Source organism: Dermacentor albipictus, chromosome 4 (genome assembly GCF_038994185.2).
Source record: "Dermacentor albipictus isolate Rhodes 1998 colony chromosome 4, USDA_Dalb.pri_finalv2, whole genome shotgun sequence".
In the NCBI taxonomy this organism is placed as follows: Eukaryota; Metazoa; Arthropoda; class Arachnida; order Ixodida; family Ixodidae; genus Dermacentor; species Dermacentor albipictus.
The window spans coordinates 86,171,555-86,192,177 of NC_091824.1; positions in this window are offsets into that span (position 1 = coordinate 86,171,555).

The window sequence follows — 20,623 nt, forward strand, 5'->3', positions numbered from 1 at the left end:
AAAGAGACAGTTACGCGGCTGTCGCTTGTGTAGCTACTGGCTAAAGCCAATCAGCTGGATTGGTCCATAGCAGGGTTGCTGACCTTCATTCAGGGGACAGTCAGAGCCACATAACGCAGGCGCTTCCAACAACTCGGCCTCGAAATGACGTCAATATACGGCGCAGCTCAGTGTTGGGGAAGCAAATGAGCTGATTTGCTCACTCACATGTATACATAATGCATTTTTTGGAAACTGTCACCGCAGACTTTATATTAGATAGGACGAGGGGCACTTCTGGGCAACAAATAAAAGGAAAAAAAATGGAGAAGCATGGTACCATGGAGATATTATTGCTGTGTCTGAGCGGTGATCTCCGCCCACGTCAGGCACTGTTGATTCATCCTGTAGCGAAAACAGGACTCTCAGGCTATGCTAAATCTTTCCCGGCCTACAGAACAGAAAACGCAAAAATAAATATCGGGATGCAAAAGAAATAAAGGAAATAAGCAATGCCTACGTGCGCCATATCGAGATTCGAACGCGTCGTGCTATATCGTCGCACTTTATTAATCCATCAGAACTCCGACTAGGGAAAGTAATGCCCGCTACCATTGAGGTGATAAGCGACATGACCCGCGATTAGCTGGCCCAACTGCGACATCGAAACGGCTGCTGCTAACGCAATTATTCTGATGGACCCTTTCGCATCTTTTCTTTTCGCGTTTCCGTTACCGTTTCCACAGTAATTCGAAGTAAGGCAGGGAATTGTGGCAGCTTCTTATGCAGCTTCCCGTCTCTTGGATGCCTAATTGAGCAATGGAGCTCCCTAATTCGTGCGTGAATGCGCATTGTGTTTGTTCACTTTGCAAAGCTTGGCTATCGGTCGTTTCTTTGGTATAATTGAAGAACAGCAAAATCCTTGCGAAAGCATCAGTGCCTGGAGCAGTGTGGAAAACAAAAGCTCAAAACAACAACAAAGCCACCTCCGAACTGAACTGCATATGACGCCGTTTTGTTGTGCAAGGCATAGAAAGGACGGGAACCATGGATAATAAACGACGTGAGGTTGATTTGTGGTGTCGGCAACACTTTATGCGCCTGCCTTACGCATGACATCCTCTGTCATGCTCCTTTAGGGTTAATTACCTTCCAGTGGAACTTAGTTATCGAATACGAATTGCGAACCTCACTTCAGGCCTTAGCGAGTTCTCCCCCGGGTTCAAAAAACAACCTCGCTCATTTATTTCTGCAAGCCAGCAACGTTCGCTCTTTTGTTGAGGCTTTATTGCTTATTAAGCAAGACCTTCAATAAGCAACACTTGTTTTTGGCACTGACTCAGGTAGTAACATACTTTGTATGAACTTTGAAAGTTTGGATTCCTGAAAAGATGGAGCAAGAGTTCCTAAGCGGGAACTACATACTGTATACGCGCTGATTCCGCCATAAGGTACGTATAAGTAACCTGCAACAGCACGAGTAACCGAATTTGCACAAGATCCCTGAGAATCGTGCAAATTCATGTTTGTAAATCACGACAACTGTTCGGACCAGCTTGGAGTCGTTTAGGAATTTTCTTACCAGAACAACCAGAAGAAAAGGAGGTTGCACTAGAAAAAAAAATGACAACAGAACTCATCTCATGATGATTGCCGATGCTAATGCGATTAGCATTCAAGCAATGTAGCGACGCACCCTGTTTCTGAGGTCACGGTTATTTAGCATCTGCAATGGACATTTTGAGAATTGGTTGATTGTGATATATGCGACATACTCCGGCAACATCCTATTTTGCTATGGCTTTGGTGGGAACATATGTTTGCGTTCTTAATGAGAGTGCGCTCGTAGTACATACGTTGAAAAACAAGAAAGCTTCGGCCTTCGGTGGCATAAAGTAGGTGGATGTTAGTTTGCCTCCATCGCTGTGGCGCTGCTTGGGCGATCATCATCACTGACGACAAATCTAGCAGCGCGATGTTTCGTGCTTTTTAGAAAATAATTTGTGTTCCGCTGATAAGAAGCCCAAAACATGATGGTATATTCGAGAATTGACCTTATATATGTTGTATACAGAAGCACGCAGGCTGTTAGGGCTTGCGTGGGCAGCACAGCTATGTAGTGATAGTTTATTTGCCATATTATTTTTTTCTGGTCATACGCTCGTGCAAACAAAGAGCCTTCGGGAAATGCATGCCAGCGTATTTTGCCTCTGTCACACACGGCAGTATGATCTACTTGTACAGTAAGAACCAGGTGCATGTAATTTTTTCCACTGTGAAACGATCATAATTGCATTTCGTAACATCCAGTGCCATCGTCAAGGTTCCATATAGAAAATTTATTCAAGTCCAATTGCGCTGCATCTTAAAACCGAATATATATATATATATATATATATATATATATATATATATATATATATATATATATATATATATATATATATATATATATATAATAAGAAGCCAAACAGGTTCCCCAGGGACAACATAGGGGCAATTACTTGGACTAATTCAATCATAAAAATAATAAAAAATGGAAATGAAAGTAGTTCACAAAGCAACAATAACTGCCCGCAGGTGGGAAACGAACCCACGTCTCCGCATTACGCGTACGATGCTCTTAGCGAATGAGCTACCGCGGCGCTGTTTTCTCATCCACTTTATGCCGTATTCATGTTTTTCGGGGTATTCATGCAAAAGATAATCTGAGTATTTACAAGCGACTACAAACAACATTACCTCGGTTCAGTCCAGCTACGTAGCATTCGCATATTTTTAATGTCTGGCGCAAGTTAACTGAAACACCTACGCCTCCATCGTGCGCCCGTGAAGGTGCCCTTCAGCGACCACGCCAGGGCCGCCTAATTCCGCACTTCTGTCGGCCACTGCCACTGCCGCCGCCACCGCCGCCAGCACGCCCCACCATCGCCTACCGCAGCTCCCCAAGGAAGACAGACATTTGGCGCGTCTCTGACCTCCGCGCTCTCTGCCATCACTGCGGGGAAGCCTGACATGTCTACCGCCGGTGCCAATACTACGACTTGGGACTGGGAGGGTGTGCCGTGAACGCGCCGCGCCCACAGCAAGGGGAGCGGCCACGTCATATCGCCGGCTACCTCGCCACCACTCAATGGAGCCCTCGATGACCATCCCGTTCGGAGTCACCAGAACGCTACCAGTCGGCGCTACGCCGCCCTGGTCCTCTGGCCCAGCCCGGGGCCGATCCGTCAGCACATATCCGGAAAATTAAAAGCAGCAACCGATGAAGGTGTGGTTGCTGTACGTCGAAATGCTGAAGATCGTCCGCCGATGACGACAACACTTCAAAATCTAGCTGGAGGAAGTGGCAACGGCACGCCGCCATCACGACAAAGCCTGGAAGTCAAGAATACGCCGATGAAAGACGACCTGACGACCCCACGTACTCAGCTACAGGTCAACGCGGCGCAGCCGTGATCCGACGCCAAGACCTCACTGCAACGGAAGACAAAGAACCACCGACCTCGACGTGTTTCTCGACGGCCACGAAGTCACCGTGCTTGTACATACTGGAGCCGACTTCTGCGTCATCAGTGGACTATTCGCCTCCAAGTGTAAGGAAGTCAAGACTGCATGGGACGGCCCTCAAATTCAGACAGCTCTAGGACACCTGATAACGCCGACTGGAATCTCCACAGCAAGAATTTCCGCTCATGACCAGACCTACCACGCCACCTTCGTTATCCTGCAACAGTGTTCACGAGACGTGATTCTCGGCATCGACTTCCTTAACCGACACGGCGGAATTATCGACTTGAATTCTAAGTCGATAACAATATCCAGATATCAAGCTATACCTGCCACCTTGCCTTGTGCCTGCTCGAAGAACAAGTCAGCATCCCGCCTCGCTCTAGCGTTGTCATTTCCGTCGGCACCGAAACACCGGCAGACGTAGGAGGCATCATCGAGGGCAACCAAGGCCTACTGCACGACCGTGACATTTGTGTCGCAAGAGCGATCGCTCGATTGCAAGGAGGGAAAGCAAAAGTGGTGCTGACAAACTTCAACCAGGAATTCAAGCACATACACAAGGGCACGATGATCGCATGCATCCAGGAAATTGTAGAAACCAGCAATGCGTTCGTCCTCTCGGATCCTACCGCATCTACTCCGACGACCATAGTTCCCGAACCAGACTTCGAAATAAATCCAAGTCTCCCCCTAAGTAAGCAGCGACAACGCATAGGTCTTCTCCGACGGTAGAAAGACGGCTTTTCGACGTCATCGAGAATTCGACGAACATCTGATGCAAAGCATCGCATAATAACTGAAGGTTGCGCTCTACCCCTCCACCAGAGCTCTAACCGAGTTTCGATGCTACACCGTGAAGCTATAAGGCGACAAATCGACGAAATGCTGCGCGACGACATCCTCCAGCCATCGGAAAACCAGTTTTGGATTAATCATGGAGAGCTGATCGCGGAATTGGAATAGAAAAGTCTAGAACAGGTTTACGTTATAGCTCCCCGGGCTTTCCTTCACACCATGTAAAACTAGGTGGGCAGCTTTTACACGAGTCTAATTTTAACATACTCTTTGACAATTCTTCAGTCTAAATTCGGGGGCGCTGCCATTCCACGAGAGGAATGGTCTATAGTGCACACATATCCTATCGCTAATAAAAAATAGAGAAGTTACAAGGGAACAAATTTACCCGCGCAAAAGTTAACCCGTTAACCAGCAGTACAGCAAGTGCACTTGTCACATAAGAAAAGCTTTTAGCTACTTGGCAGTGTAACGAACAGGGGTTTATTAATGGCTAGAAAGAAGGAGCGACACTCTGAAGCAATACTACCAAAAGATGACTGCACGCAGAGTACATGTGGTGGTCTCTGAAATAAATATTGCAAAGATTGGCGTTCCTTGCCACCAGTTCCTTGCCACTTTCTTCAGCAGGGCAGTTGTGATGGTGCATGCCGAAGCAGTGGAGCGATTAGCTGGTCGATGGAAAGGAGAAAAGGAGGAAGACGTAGGTTGGTAGCGTTAAGAGCGCTGACTATGAAATGCTTTCGTAAAGGGGAGAAGGGAGCAGCAAAGCAAGCAAGCCCGGAAGCGAGCGGAGCGTCGTTCACTGTATACGCTACTCAGTGACGACACGTAAAATGCTGCGCAACTCGCTGCCTGCCGGAGACATCGATTTCCATGTGCTTTAGCCTCCGCATATAGGCTGGTCCCATTTGTCAAGGCCTGTTTGGCGGAAAAGAATAGCCCAGACTTGCGCGCGCCTGTGCACGCGCACTTATAGACGCCTGCTCAGCACGCGCTTCTTTCGTCTAATGGCTGCCACGCAACGACTACGGCCTGCGTCGCGACCCCTAAGCTCTGTGCAAGGAAGTACTTCCCTCCATCGCCTGTCCTATGACCTCGTCATTCACACACACAGGGTGACAGCCGAATTTGAAGCCGACGGCTACAACCATACAGACGTGAACGCACGAGAAAACGTTTTTAAAGGGTTTAGGCCGAGTTCACCTCTACTGCTTTCTAAGCCCTCGACATTGACGCAGGCACTGCGCTTATTCAACCTAAGTCCGGACCTCCTCATCGCAGCTAATTTGTTGTTCGATCTGCCACCGCTGTCACGTTATTCAGATGAACGCAGTGCTCAGTACGCACATGTACGTCAGATGTACGCATTCGCGCGAATCTGACGTAATGTGCATTACGACCAGGTGCTCGACGAAAATTCGCCTTGGTTTTATCCGCACGCCAAACAGACGAGTAGCTTACTCGTGTAGACGGTCGATACACCGGGACTGAATACGCGGTCACCCTCCTAGTTTGTTATTGATAGAGAGTGCCCTGCTGTGTCAGCTAGGAACAATGAAGTACGCTAACAGGCTCGACCACCGAAGTATTGAAGTGGCAGCAATCGATAGGCTGGAAGCCTTCCCGGCGAGGACACGGCGATTCTTACTCTCTCGGGGCTCGGCACGTAATGCGTTATGTCCAAGCGTGGAATCACAAGGAGAGCGCGCAGGAAAGGGGCATTGATAATGAAAATGAAACAAAGTGTTCAACCAAGCTGTTCTACACGTGGGAAAGAGGGAAAGAAAGATATGAAGGAGCGAAGGAGAAGAATATTCTTTGCACCTGCGTCCTCAGTTGAATGTTCGCTGACGTATATGTTCCCAAGCGCTCGTAAAACCCATTTGCCTTCGGGAAACGCATCGGCGCTATATGATACCCTTGTACATATTACAGGCCTATACGCACCACAAGATCTTTGCTTCCGTCCGGTAGAGGTCGGTCGTCTAAGCAGTTGAAATTAGGGTATTATTCAAACTAGTATGCAATTAAATTCTGGGGTTTTAAGTGCCAAAACTACGATCTAAAACTACGGAAAAGAATGATATGATACGTTATATCGATTGTTATTTGCAATATACGTCACATGACCATCCCGACTATCTTTCTACCTGCTAATTTAAACCATAACATCAGCTACCTGCACATGCTCTCTAATCCAGGATGTCGGTCTCGACGTGTATTATCATTGCTTCCAACGCACGTTGTGCAGTTATTAGCTTCTTTCCAAGTATATGTCATTTTGCCAGTTTCAGTGTTGTATGTCAGTACGTCTCTGTTCAAGGATGCTGGTAAACTATCGTTTATGATTTAGGAATTCATAAACACGACCGTGACTGCATATAAAAAAGTTCTGATAAAGATGTTTCACGACAATGTCCGTGTTACGAGTGAAGCATTAGACACTTTGACCGGTAAGCTTGCCGTTGCGCTAAATAAAAAGAAAAGAACAAAAAAACAGGAAATGGACACCCTTAACTTTGGCCTGTCTGTCCTGTGAATCACATGCCTCTTTTCACTCAAACCTCTCCTCTCTCTTCACTATGTTCACAGAATTTTTGCGAATTTCTGTGCAGTTTCTTTTTCTTTTTTTAAATCCTTCTCTCTCTCACCTATCGCATCCCATTGCCCCTCCTCCAGTACAGGGTAGCCAACCGGAGATAACCTCTGGTTAAGCTCCCTGTCTTTCCTTTGCCTTTCTCTCTCTCTCTCTCTCAATGCTCACAGCTTCGCAGGCACAGGTTAAAAGTTACCAGGACTTCATTTATGTGCACTATGAAGTATCTGTCACCACAGAAAGTTCAACATCAGCATTCGCAATTCCTGGAGTTGCACAAAAAATATGCATATCAATTGGCTCACCCTTCCTCTTCGACGATGTCGGACCTTCTAGCTGTTTTACCAGCCCCTGACTTCATCACACTGTCAAAAGCAGTTTCTGCGCAATAAATATGGAAACATTTACGGTGTCGTTGATTTTGTCAAGAGTAGATAGGAATTGAACCCATGGAAGCTGGTGGTTAGAGACACCAAGGAAACGATTCTTGCGTACGGCTTCAAAGCTCTGGCCATCTACGCAAGTTTTCAAGTTCTTCAATATATTTCTTGTATACAGCAAAAACCATTGATATTGCGTGATAAATATGCATGCTTCGTTCCTCGAGATAATTAATTAATACATTTATTCCTTGCTAAATATGAACCTTAGACACACCAAAAACACAAACTTGCACCGGTGCAAGCCCGGTCGTTGCAATGTTGAAGAGATAATGTTTCCTTATTTAGTATCTCAGCTTCTATATTTCATCCGAAATATCTCGCAATAGTCAAATTTAGTGCGTCACTAACAGCGCAACTGCATGGGCAGATATGTTTGGCGCAACTTTCTGAGATCACCTACTACATTTAAGCTTGCCCTATATAGAACTTTTGTCTGCACTAAGGAGTATGCATGCTTTAGCATTGGATGCGTGACAAATAAATTTAACCTGTTGACTCGAAATTGTTCACAACAACTCTGTTAGATTCATCATATGTGCTTATGACGGTACGGCTAGTATAGCACAAATGAAAGTATAAGTTAACGCAAAAAGAACCTAGAAAATTGCCGTAAAATATCTTTTTTAGGGCTTTCTCATCTGAAAGAGCGAATTGTAAGGAAAAAAAGATCGGCACGCTTGGAAGCCTCGCCACATCGCGTGAATCGGAGCTAGTTCACCATGTTGCGGCGCCTGGGTGCTGACGCGGCGCTTCTTCCTGACAGTCAACCGATCCGAATAAACCCCTTAACCTAATAAAGCATTTTTTCCGCCTCACACGTATCACAAAGACATGTTCGTGCACGTCGATAAAGTTGGCATTCAACCGTTGCAGGACGACTTCATTTTCCAATTCATATCTTGCACGTTCATCCAACGAGTGGAATCACGTTGCTGTATCAACAGTCAGCAATGAAAATCACGACGCCATCATGAAAGTGCTAGCCAACATTGTATCATAATGAACCTATCTTTTGTAACATCTGCTAGAGCGTGTCTGTGAGTGGGAGGGGGATGGTGTGTACGTGTGTGTTTACATAGTCAAAAATCGTACTGTTATTGGGCTAGCTTGTGATATGTGTTTACGCGGAAGCGTAACTGGCCAGCACTTCAAATCGGTGTCGTTTGAGGCAGTCAAGCAAGCGAACGAAGAAGGCGCCTAGAGGTGATGAAAATTGTGCGCCGGGGATAGTACGAAGAAGCGCGCTCCTCGCGTGGCAAAGTACCGCCAACTAGAGGAGTGTACAGGTAACGTTGAGCGAAGTGGTGATGGAGAAACGTCGCCAAGCGTCGCGGAGAAGGAAGGCAGGCGGATCCGCGCTGGGTTGACCTTCTCTGGCATCCAGTTGCTACTGGTTTTCTTTGGGATGCATACGTGCTCCGTTTGTCTCCTGGTAACGTCATTCTCGCGCGTCATGCGCTGTGCGTGCGAGTGAAAGCGTGCAACGGTGAACCGACGATGACGGCTCAATCTCGCTTGCGCAAGGGGAGAAATTGGGCCGTATTCTATCGCGCGCATTGCACCATGGCACCGGGGGACGGGATGGAGCTGGGGAGTTGTACTTCGGCCGTGTGTGGTCCCGCGCGCTTTATCTTGGAAACGCTCTGGTTTGGGGGCACAATCTCGGCGGGCGGGCGGCTTGTAGCTTAGCTTGCGCTGTCTTCTCACCGTTGAGTTTGCGTTGAAGCGATAGAAAGCACGAACGTCACTTCACTCGCTGCTGCTGCCGTGATTCCTCATGCCAGCGTTCTGAAAGCTGGTGTCCGCGGTCATCGACTGCGGATACTTGCTGTTTGGCTGAGCACGCTGACACCATGCTAGGTAATTTTATTTGTGAGCAAATGTTTACAACAAACCGTTCTACTCCGGCGGCTGCTGCGTGTGGGGCGGCCGTGCGAGCCCTGTCTTGAATGCGATCAGTGAGGCGGACAGTGTAGGCGTCAAGGCGCACCGATCTGCTAACAAAAACCAAATATACTATATTACCACCATCACTGCATTCGCGGGTCAGCTGACACACAAGTTGTTCTTGTCGCATGCCAGCATTATTTTGAGCATCATATGATTCAGTAGACCGATTACGTCTTCACAAGACCCGTTGATTGATGGCAAGTTAAAGTCTCCGGTCATAATTACTTTACGGCGCACATTTCGTGACATGAGGTCATGTAGTTTAAACAGGAACTGCGGAGAGGCAGGAGGACGCCTATACACTGCGCAAACTGTAATTATGTGACCCCAGCAGTTTACAGTAAATAAAAGGCTTTCGTGGTCTTCTATTTGTGTCTAGACTACAATGGAGAGCTTGTGTTTTACCATAACTACAACCCTGCCACCCCAGCATGATCGATCACGTCTAAATATCCTATAGGATGACATCACTATCATGCTATCACTAACTCTGTCATGTAACCATGTTTTGGTTATAATTCTGATCCAGGAGTGCAGATTTTTGGGCTAGTTGGTTCGTTGCATCAATTGAAGTCATAGCGCTGGATTGACAGGGACATGAAAGACGACAGGACGTGTGCCAGGACATAGCGCACGTCCTGTTGTCTTTCATGACCCTGTCAACCCAGCGCTATGACCTCAATAGACATAATTGTCAATTGAGCACGCGTAGCAGTGTAGATCCACCTCTCGAATTCTCTCCAACTTGTGGTACGTTGTTTTCAAAGATAGAAATATGCTTATTAACGCGACAGTGCTACAGAGCCCATGTCGCAGAAAACCCTGCGTCGACATCCCGCTTTTAGCGCCCAGCGTTGGACATCATTTCGGCAAAAAGATTTTCGAGCCACACATACCCAGACCCTTCATGTGATGCAAAGAATATACTCAACTAATTGAATTTCTCAAGATTAAATACGAGAAAAAATTGTAAACTACAACTTCCACACAACCTACAGACGATAGCTATCGTATTGTAATTTAACTACACGAGAAAACATAACTCTGTTACGCGAACGCTAAAGGAAACCTCTTCCCACACACAAACTGGCCGCGGCGTTCATAGACCAGCCGCGGCGTCCGCGATTTTGCGGGCGCCGGCACGATGAGTGTCTTGTGGGCAATCGAGGGGCCCGCTCAGTTCCTTGCAGTACCTCCAGCTGGCACTCGCACAACTGCAGTTATGTAGCACGTATTGGGCAAATAAATCTTTGTGGAGAGTTTTTCGTGTTTTTCGATAATGTTATCAATGACACTCCTCATCTTATTATAATAATCGCGAAGGTGATTGATTAGTTATATCTATAATCATATGCTTGGAAAGCAAACAAAAACTACTCTTTGTATTTACAGGCGACGGCAAACAACATTACCTTGGTTCGGTCCAGTTACGTGGTTTTTGCATACTTTTAATGTATCGCTCAAGTTAAGTGAAACACCCACTACAAGTACGTTAGGTCTAACATGCAAATTGTCACTAAACTTCGCCATAGTATCATATCTGCTCTTGTCCGTCGTATAGGAAACCCGAAACACGCAGTTGTTACAGTATAGTGCACTGTGAAACATAATTAAAATAGCTCTAATTGAGAGATGAAGGCGGAGCTTATGTATAAACCCCTAATATTTTAAATGACAATAAAAGCAGTTTGAGGCAGCCTTCAGAGTTTTTCAATGCTTTCTAATGTCTTCGCCTGCTGACATTTACTTCATTCAAACAATCGAAATAATAAATTATTAGCAACTCAATATGCACCAAAATATTTTCAGAAAAAAACTGCCATATATTTTTTTATTTAGACGAATGACTTGAGTGGGGTACTCGAGAAAGCAGTTTGCTTTCGATAAAGCCTTAAATAAACGGTCAACAGCAAACTGCTGGCACTGCTGCAAAGAACTTAATCAACGGAGTTAGAGCAGCTTAGGCTTAATAGAGAGGGAAGCAACAAACAAAATCTTGAAACGTTGTTTTTTTAAGCCCTGCAGGGGCACAGCCCAATATATATCCTTCTTTTTTCTCTTTTTGAAACAGATCCTGGAACACGAACGCAATCAAGAGAACAGAGTCCGTTCACGGGAGAAAAATCTATCAGGAAATGCAATTACCAGAAGTCCCACGCGGCCATTGAGGAATACATTGCTGCTTCCAAATTTTTTTATTTATTCTGTGCTACCCTGTATATCCAACGAGATTCAGCATTTGAATGGAAACGAAGAGAATTGCAGAGTGGCGTGAAAATAGCCCAATGTTTTTTTTTTATTAGTTTGTCTTAATACGACGCTTGGTGTGCCAAGGCACACTTCAGTATGAAGGTCTCTGTCAAGTTACGTCTGAAGGGCTCATGCGGATGAGGCAGCGAAAACACCAAAGAAAAAAAGGCTTCAACCTCAGATGTGGGTTGACGGTGTTGAGGTCTCCATCTTGTGGGCAAATAACTTGATAATAAAGTTAATTGGACATATTGTACCTGAAAAAAGAAAGCGTTATGCAGTTTCTGTAGTTTGACGCACTGTTAGATGATGGAGTAGTTCCTGCATGTCCCTTCAAGCCTAGTTGTTTAAGGTTCTCCTTCCTTCTGTTAGTGTGTACCGTTTTAATGCGTTAGCATGAGTAGTGTCAAAATGGAAAGAAAGTTTATGTGTGTAAAGTGTGGGAAGCTGGTCACATGGTAGAGGTATAGGAGGGATGGGACAGCTTAGTAGGGTATGGCTGGTCTAGAAGCGAGTCAGAGCTGGGAATAAGGCATAGAGCAGTATGCGAATAGGAACTCGCAAGAGCGTATGGGCGAGGGCACTGAGGAGCCGTCGCCTCAGTGTGCTCCAGACCACCGTCATGTGCACTTCGCTCCTCGGAGAGGTAGAACATGTGACGACTGAGCTCCTGAACAACACTTTGCAAAGGGGCGAACGCGCTTGAAACCATGGATCAGGGAGCTCCAATAGGTGATACGTAATGCAAACGCCTTTCTCTCGCATTTGCCGCTAAATCGCGCTTTAATATTTAGCCCAACTTACGTGACAAGTTGTGGGCAAAAGGACACAAATAAACGAAGTGGCTACTTTCTGCCATTCTTTTCTGTAACCTGCTAGGTAAACTCTGTACCTATCCACTTTTTCCTTATTGATTCATACCAACTCTTTCACGGATAATAGATTAGAATATCAAACGCCGTATTTTATATGAGTTAAATAATTCATCTGCTTCTAATAAAACGATTTTCTTTTTTTTCTGAATTATTACATACGTCGAAAATAGTTTGCGTGGAACGTGCTTGTTCTCGCTTAATGATTCCTATAACGTGATTTTCGTTGCTACGACACTACGGCGAACATAATGAGTATCAAAGCCGTAATGCAGGATGACTAAAGAAACAGTCCACATGCCGGCAAGCTGGGTATCTTTGACGTAGTCGAAACGGCCTATTTGCGAATGAGACACGTGAAAGTAATTTCCTGTGACACGAAATACCTAACCTGTATCACAGCACAGCATGTAGCGACCAAATGAAAGCCTAAGGAAAGTCTTAATAGAAGATATAAAACACTGGAACACCGCAAAGAAATACGAGTGAACGCGCTTCACAACTAATGCAACCACAAAAGAACAAGCAACAAAACACGCTTGACTCGTCTCTGCCATAGATTTAGATCACTGCGCGAATATAACTTATTTCAGCCAGCTTACTGTATTAATTCAAGTACCCGAGGGTGATGTTAGAGAGTTTTAGTGAGGCTTTCATGACGCCGCATACGCTGCACGCAAACGATCCGTTAAACGAGGCGGTGCCATTCACATACGCGAGTGCGCCTGCTACGTCAACTAAATGATGGTTTAATGAGAAATTAGTTGGTCCTCATTTTTTTCTTCTTTTGTTTTCTTTCTATGCATTATGTGAGGTTCGTTGGGTGCCATCGAAGAATTCAACTAGGAACCTTCCTTATCTTTAGGGAGAGTAAGGGCCAAGTAACGTGGCGACGTTTATGCAAAGTTCAAAGTGAGTGGGTTATTTCGGGCCTTGGTACTACGTATTCATGGGCTGCGCGTTGTCAGGAGTGCGTTACGAGCAGCTCAAAATTTAGTAGGCTGTCCTGGCAGAACTACAACTGTCACCAAGATCAAATGTAACGAATATAGGTGGAATGCTTTGGTAAATCCCCGTGGGCGCAGGTAAATGCATGTGGATCAATTACCGCGTTTCTAAAAATAAAATAAAAAGTCAACAACACTTCAGCTCTGGGAAGCACGAGCAGCGAAGCTGTGACGCAGGTCTGACGTCATGTGAGCAGCGATGACGCCAGCGCTAGGGCATAATGCGCCGGAAAGCGCGCTCGTAATAATTACGTAGTTAAGGGACTCAAGTTCATGGTAAGCGAATGAGAAGGCGATGCGAACGGGGCCAGATGGCAGGCGAAGCTTAAGCGTCCTCCAACTTTTATTTTTAGTGTATTCATTAGCAGCCAGCAATAAAGCAGTGCAGTTTGATACTGAATAATTCATCACAGTTTCAGGCGTACGTTTACCATGCACTGATATGTTACCATAAAAGATATAAAGGAATGATGAAGAATTTGACCTCTTACATTCTTCAGTTATGATTGCCTACAATGTTATTTAGACATAAAGGAGGAATCTCTGGGCTAACCAGAGCAAGCACAGGAGCTCTTCAAAATAACGTGTGTTAGAAGAGCAAGCTTGCATTTGGCTCGAACTACAGTAGAGTTCCATGCTCAGTTCAGTAGGTAATAGTCAACGCCATGGAAGCTACGCAAGATGTTCGGTTAAAAACATTCATCAGTCCTTCCACTCTGTGAAGAAGGACGAGCCATAGAGAAAGAAATTCAACAAGAGGGGACACTCTTCAAAAACTGGCAACAGGAAACACGTCACGCCTAGTTTCAACAACAACGGTTAGTTGACGCGAGCATCAGAAAAAAAGAATGTGAAATAAACTTCCAGACAACGTTTAATTTTTTTAATTCGTTCCCACTAAAAGTGAAAAAGTTTTGCATGTGAATGAACTTATACTTTGCAGCTTTTTGTTGCGTTGCCTAGCAACAAGCTAGCGGCACGCCTGACGCGCGTGCATACGTCATGCGCCAGACAAGCCGCAGGAGTGAACGTGGATGGTTGTACGTGCGAAGCTCGCATGCTCGGCGACCCTTCTGTTTTGGATATAGCCCATTTTATTGAGCTCTCGGCCTTCTCTATGCTTCTCTTGCGTTTTGTCTGCATTTCGACATGGCACCACTACACTACTGGACTACGGCAAGGTGAGAAATTGTGTTTGACAGTGTGCAGCTCATTTTAATCACAATTAGGCTTAGTTCGAGTGGCGCAGTTAGCGAAAAACAGCACCGCCGTCCTGGCGCAGTTAATTTGAGTTAATGCCTCGTCCTGGGAGATGTTTGCGATGCTTTTTATGAGCCCCAACATTACTGTAACTTATTTCGGTAGTTTTTGGGCACGCTTGCCGCGCCCGGCTCATTGACGCAGTAAGCGAAAACCGGCTCGGCCGTGTGACGCATTTGCGCGTGTGCATGCGTGTACAACGTCGTAGCGCCTAAGACAAGTTTTTGCACATTCTGTGGCCCCCAACATTATTGTAACTAACGTCGTTATATTGGGGGTAGTTTAGAAGCACGGTTGCCGCGCCCGGCCTATTGACGCAGTTAGCGAAAAGCAGCTCGGCTGTGTGCCGCAGTTAGTTTCGCGTGTACTGAATCTTACTAGTAGAAGTTCGTGAAGCATTCTCTGACCCGAAGAAGCATTGTAATTTATTTGGTAACTTTTTGGGATATCTTGAGGCTTGCTCGCCGCGCCTGGGGTTGTGAAGCTGTTAGCAAAAAATCAAGGTGGCCATAGCGAGTTAGTTTTGCGTGTACTGAATTTTAGTGGGACAAGTTTGTGACGCATTTTATAGCCCTGCAACAACATATACCTTATTTCGGTACTCACGCTTCTCGAAAACGCGACGAGCGATTGCCGAGAGTGATAACACGGGAGTGTTGCATGCGCCGGCAGGACGCGTAAAAGATAACCCGGAGGAGCTCAAGAACATGACATTTATGTATTCTGAGCGACTGAAAACAGGCTTTGCACCCACGAGTCTGACTTGAGTGCGATTACAAGGCATTCTGCGAGCGTGTAACATGGTCTGGCTGAGCCTGTGTTGTAGCCACCTTTGTGTACTTGGCGTACCATCGTGTCGACTGAGGCCAAGTTGTTTTGGAAACGCGCAGTCACCCGTGTATTTGTGCACTTAAAGTGCAGGAAATAATGCCCGTGAAAGGAGGGGTGCCTGAAAATCGGTTGTTCTGATTTTATGGCATTGTTTGGGAGGAGTCTTTGCTGCGAAATGTACCTAAAAGTGAATTTATCTGTAATGCCGCTCATTCACCACTTACGAACGTTTCGCCTCTACACGCAATACTCCTGTTAGGTCAATATACCGAAATGATACATGCTTGTAATTCACTTTCTTTCAGCTGATGGAATCCGGTGGAGCATCGTACGGCAACGACTGCTGCTTACCTGGTGCCACAACTTTGGATGAATGCAGAAGAAACCCGGAACGAGCATTTATATACAGCAAAATAAACATTTCATCATTTCAGAAGACGTCTTTCATTTTCTTTATGAAATTGCAGCTGACAGATTCGGCGCAGTCTTGTAAAGGTCAATCGCAATCATTTCTACTTAATAATGAAACGATTCCACGCCAAGGCAACGCGAGGTGCAGCAGAAGTGGGGGAAAAAAAAGAATGCCGAGCAGCGGAGCCGGCGCGGCGTGTACCAACTGGTGTTCAAAACGCGCGCGCCCGAAACCGAAACCGGAAGAAGTCAACAACATCCGCTTGGTGCGCTACAGTCAATTCGGCCGCTGGGCTCTATGGGAGTGTCCGCTCTTGTTGAAATTTCTTTCTCTATGGACGAGCAGCGAAGTTGTGAATTCAGCCTCAATCGATGCATCTATATATGTATGTATAGGTATTATTATTACGAAATATCTTCCGCACTTGGAAACAATTTCTCACCTGTGCGCTATATCTAGACATAGCCAAGGCCTTTGATACTGTAACCATAAATTTCTACTGGTGAAACTAATTTTGAATGGATTCAAAGGACCATTTGAGAACATACTGCGAAACTAAAAGTCTGGTATGTCGCTGATAATTATGGCCGACAAGGAAAGCGTCAGTAACAAACAATTGCTTACAGCCGGTGTTCTCCAGGGTCCATATTATGCCCGCTATTGTTTAATATATTCATAAACGACCTTCCTCTAGCAATATCTAAAGGTACTATCTATCAAGATGCTGACAATACGGTAATCATAACAAAGCATTTAAACTATAAAAAGGCTGTGTAGGCCCTGCAAAATACTACACGTAGTGTAATGCACTGGTTCGCGAAAAATTGTATTAACGCAAATATCAATAAGACACAGTTATTATGTTTTAGAAGCCACTCAAAGACTACAGCAATAAACATCCCAGTATACTTCCATGATCTGCACTGCATTTCATGTACATGTACCCCTGTTGCGCATGTAGACTGTGTGCAATATATTGGTTTATTTTTATTTTGTTCATAGCAGCAATGCATGGCAGCAGCATCTGGCCTTTGTGGTAAACTTACAATTGTTGCTTGGTTGGTTTTAATTATAAAAAGTTTCACTCCATTATCTGTAAAGAAAACCATAGTGCACGCTCTCGCGTACAGTATATCATGATACGGAATCACTGCATTCCCTTTCTGCGCATTGCGATGGAACACGAGGATTGCACGAGGTCGCGGGATCGAATCCCGGCCGCGGCGGCCGCCTTTCGATGGGGGCGAAATGCGAAAACACCCATGTACTTACACTTAGGTGCACGTTAAAGAAACCCAGGTGGTTGAAATTTCCGGAGTCCTCCACTACGGCGTGTCTTATAATCAAGAAGTGGTTTTGGCAGGTAAAACCCCATAATTAATTTTTTTTAAGATGAGTATTGAAAGTTTATTAAAAAAACTATACTGAAAAGTGTGGACGACGAAGTGATTCTCTAGTTGAACGCTGGCACTGGCTCCGTCTTCGATGACCGATTTGACAGTGTCTTTTGACTCAAATCGCAGTTTCGTTGTTACTAGTGTATTTGTGAAGGCGCTAGGAATCGCCCGATACCCAACTTTCAACGTAAGGCAAGTTTTTCGCCGTTTTCTGGAACTTGTTCGCCGTCGTCGGTGCGGTGGTGTGCTAAGCCTAGGCTTGCTTCGTGGCCGCCGGGATTGGGCCTGACCCCGGCGTGGAACCATACGACATGGCGTCCGAGATGGAGACGGCCACGTCTCCGACGACATCGAGCCCTGGCTCCGGCCAGATGTCCGTCGAGGTGCAAGGGCAAGAGATTTCTCCTGAGGAGTTCCACACTGGGATCGGCTGGTGGCAAGTGGGCCAGCGCATAACAGCCCCGGCGAGCGAGGGCTCCGCCGCTCGCCAGTCGAGGCCTAAAACAAGAGACCACGTCAACAGAAAAGTGATCGCAACGACAACAAGGGCAGCGAGAATGCCAGACGTGCTGCCGAGAGAGGACACCAAAGTGATCGTGAGGCCGCGGGGAGGCCTAAACATCGCAAGAACGCAGACTGGGATCGTTGCCTCGGCCATCATGGCTGCGGCGAGGGTTTCGAGAGAAGACGGTGCGGCGGATACCTTCTGCCCCAACCTACACCAGAATATCATGGTGGTGAGTACCCCCGATAAGGGGCGTGCTTTGACCTATGCCAAGATTCAGGCCATCCGAATCGGGGACAAGATACACGAAGTAGGCGCGTACCAAACCACACCATATGGCACGGTCAAGGGGATCATTCGAGGCATTCCCATTGAAGATACTCCGGCGGATATTGACCGGAACGTTGTTAACTCAAGAAATCCATTAGCAAGAGGGGCGCAAAGAATTGGCAATACGACTACCGTAATTGTAGCTTTTGAAGGCCAAAAGGTTCCAAATTATGTATGTTATGGCCCTGTATTAACGAGGTGCAGTCTGTACCGCAAGCATTTCGATGTCTGCAAACAGTGCGGCAAAATAGGCCACAGAAGAGACGTTTGTCCTAACCCCCATATGAAAGTGTGCTTCGATTGTGGGGTCAATAACCCTGTCGATGGCCACGAGTGTACGCCTAAATGCAAACTATGTGGGGGACAACACCCAACGGCCGATAGAGAATGCAAGAACAAATACAAAACTCCCTACGTAGTAACGAAAAGGCAGTGGGAGCGCAAGATGGCGGAAGAGCGCGTACAGCAACAACTAGCATCCGGAGAGTTTCCACCGTTGATGACGTCAACAGGAGTGAGCGGCACAGCTGGTCGCCACGAGTCACGCTCGCGCGGGAACAACAGCGAAAGTCAAAACCGAAGCATGAGCCGCCACCGCCGATCCCAATCCAAAGACAGAGTAGCCTGGGCAGACGTAGTAAAGTCGGGGGTAGACAAGAAAGAGCAGCAGCAACAGCAGCAGCAGCAGCGACAGCAGCAGCAGTCACCGCCATTTCGAGGTGGTGGAGGGAAATTTAAAGACGAAAGTGAGGCAATGAAGGCGCTAAGAGAAGCAAACGAGGCGTTGCGGAAGAAGAACACTGAACTAGAGGCGACAGTCAATAAGCTCAGCAAGGAAATGGCAGAGATCAAGAGAATGATGACGGTCCAGCTACAACAGCAGCACGCACAGCCTTTATCGCCACAACCACAGCAGATGGCAATGACCGAGGATGAACCCGAAGTAGCGGTGAACCCGAGGACAGAGAACGCGGCCTCGGCGGGTCCGGCACCCAAGAGAAGAGCAATTGAAAATCTTAAAGAGCGGAGACTCAGCGATAGGGTAGACAACCTTGAAGATAGGCTCACCCACTTTGAAGAGTATATTCGCACGACATTCACCAAGACAATTACCGACCGTTTCATAGCAATTGAACAGACGTGCCAGCAATTAACGACGACAGTACAGAATTTGGCAACGCAAATGGCTAACTTTCAGCAAACATGGATAGGACATCAACCACCGCAACCACAACAGCAGTGAAAGGCCTCCTGGTCTGGCATTGGAATTGCAACGGTTTTGCTGGGAAAAAGGCTGCACTTCAGCAACACTTAGAACAAGTATCAAGAAAGCCAGATATTATCATGTTGCAAGAGACCCTCATTGAGGAAGTAAAGCTCTCAGGTTACCGGTCCCACGCCAGCCCACCAAGCTTCCGGACCGCGGCCGGCAGTAGCGGCAGGGGAGTTTGCACCTTGGTGAGGAAAGGCATCACGTACGTTGAGCACGAGTTATTGAGCAAAAGCCCAATCGAGCACACCATGGTAGAGGTGGTTACCGGGAAACAGCAGAAGGAAAGCTCTTTTCTGGTAAACGTGTACAGTAGCCCCTCACACGGAAAGCAGAAATTCAAAGCACTGTTACACAAAGCGTGCAACGTCGCGGGGCCCGACAACACGCTGGTAATCTGCGGGGACTTCAACGCGCCGAATCAAGCCTGGGGTTACCCCAAAACATTGGCAAAGGGCAGGGACCTAATGCAAGATGCTACCGACTTGGGACTAAATCTAATTACCGACCCAGCATACCCTACAAGAATCGGCAACTCGATCACCCGAGACACAACGCCCGATCTCACTTTCGTCAGGAGTAATGGCGGTGGTATGGCGGACTTCGAATGGCGCAACACGGGACACGAATTGGGAAGTGACCATTACATTGTGGAGGTCGCTGTCCCGCTCGGTGGTACCGACGAAGTTGGCAGAAGCCTTCGGAAACATAGAATTACTGACTGGGACGTGTTTCGGGGATTGTTACCCGAGGAGCAAACCGAAATTACGGACATTGAGAAGTGGTCCACCGAGATTGTAAACAAGGTAGAAAAGGCCACCAAGGAAGTCGAGACGGACGAGCGTGTCCACAGGGTCGACAGCCGCCTCGCCCACCTCATCGAAGCCAAGCAGTCCATCCTGTCAAGGTGGAAGACGCAGAGGACAAACAGAAAGCTACGCAAGAAGGTCGCCGAACTCAACCGCGAGATCGAGTCCCACAGCCGAGTGCTATGCACACAGCAATGGAATGAGGTTTGTAACGCAGCGGACGGCCAGATGCACTGCGGCAAGACGTGGAGTATGCTGAGGCATCTTTTGGATGCGACCACGACCAAGTCTCACCAGCACCACAACTTGGCCAAGATCATCCACAGGGCGCTGACCGAGCACGGGGAAGACGAAGTGAAGAAACGCCTCGACGACAAGTACCTCCCGGTCACTCCCACAGA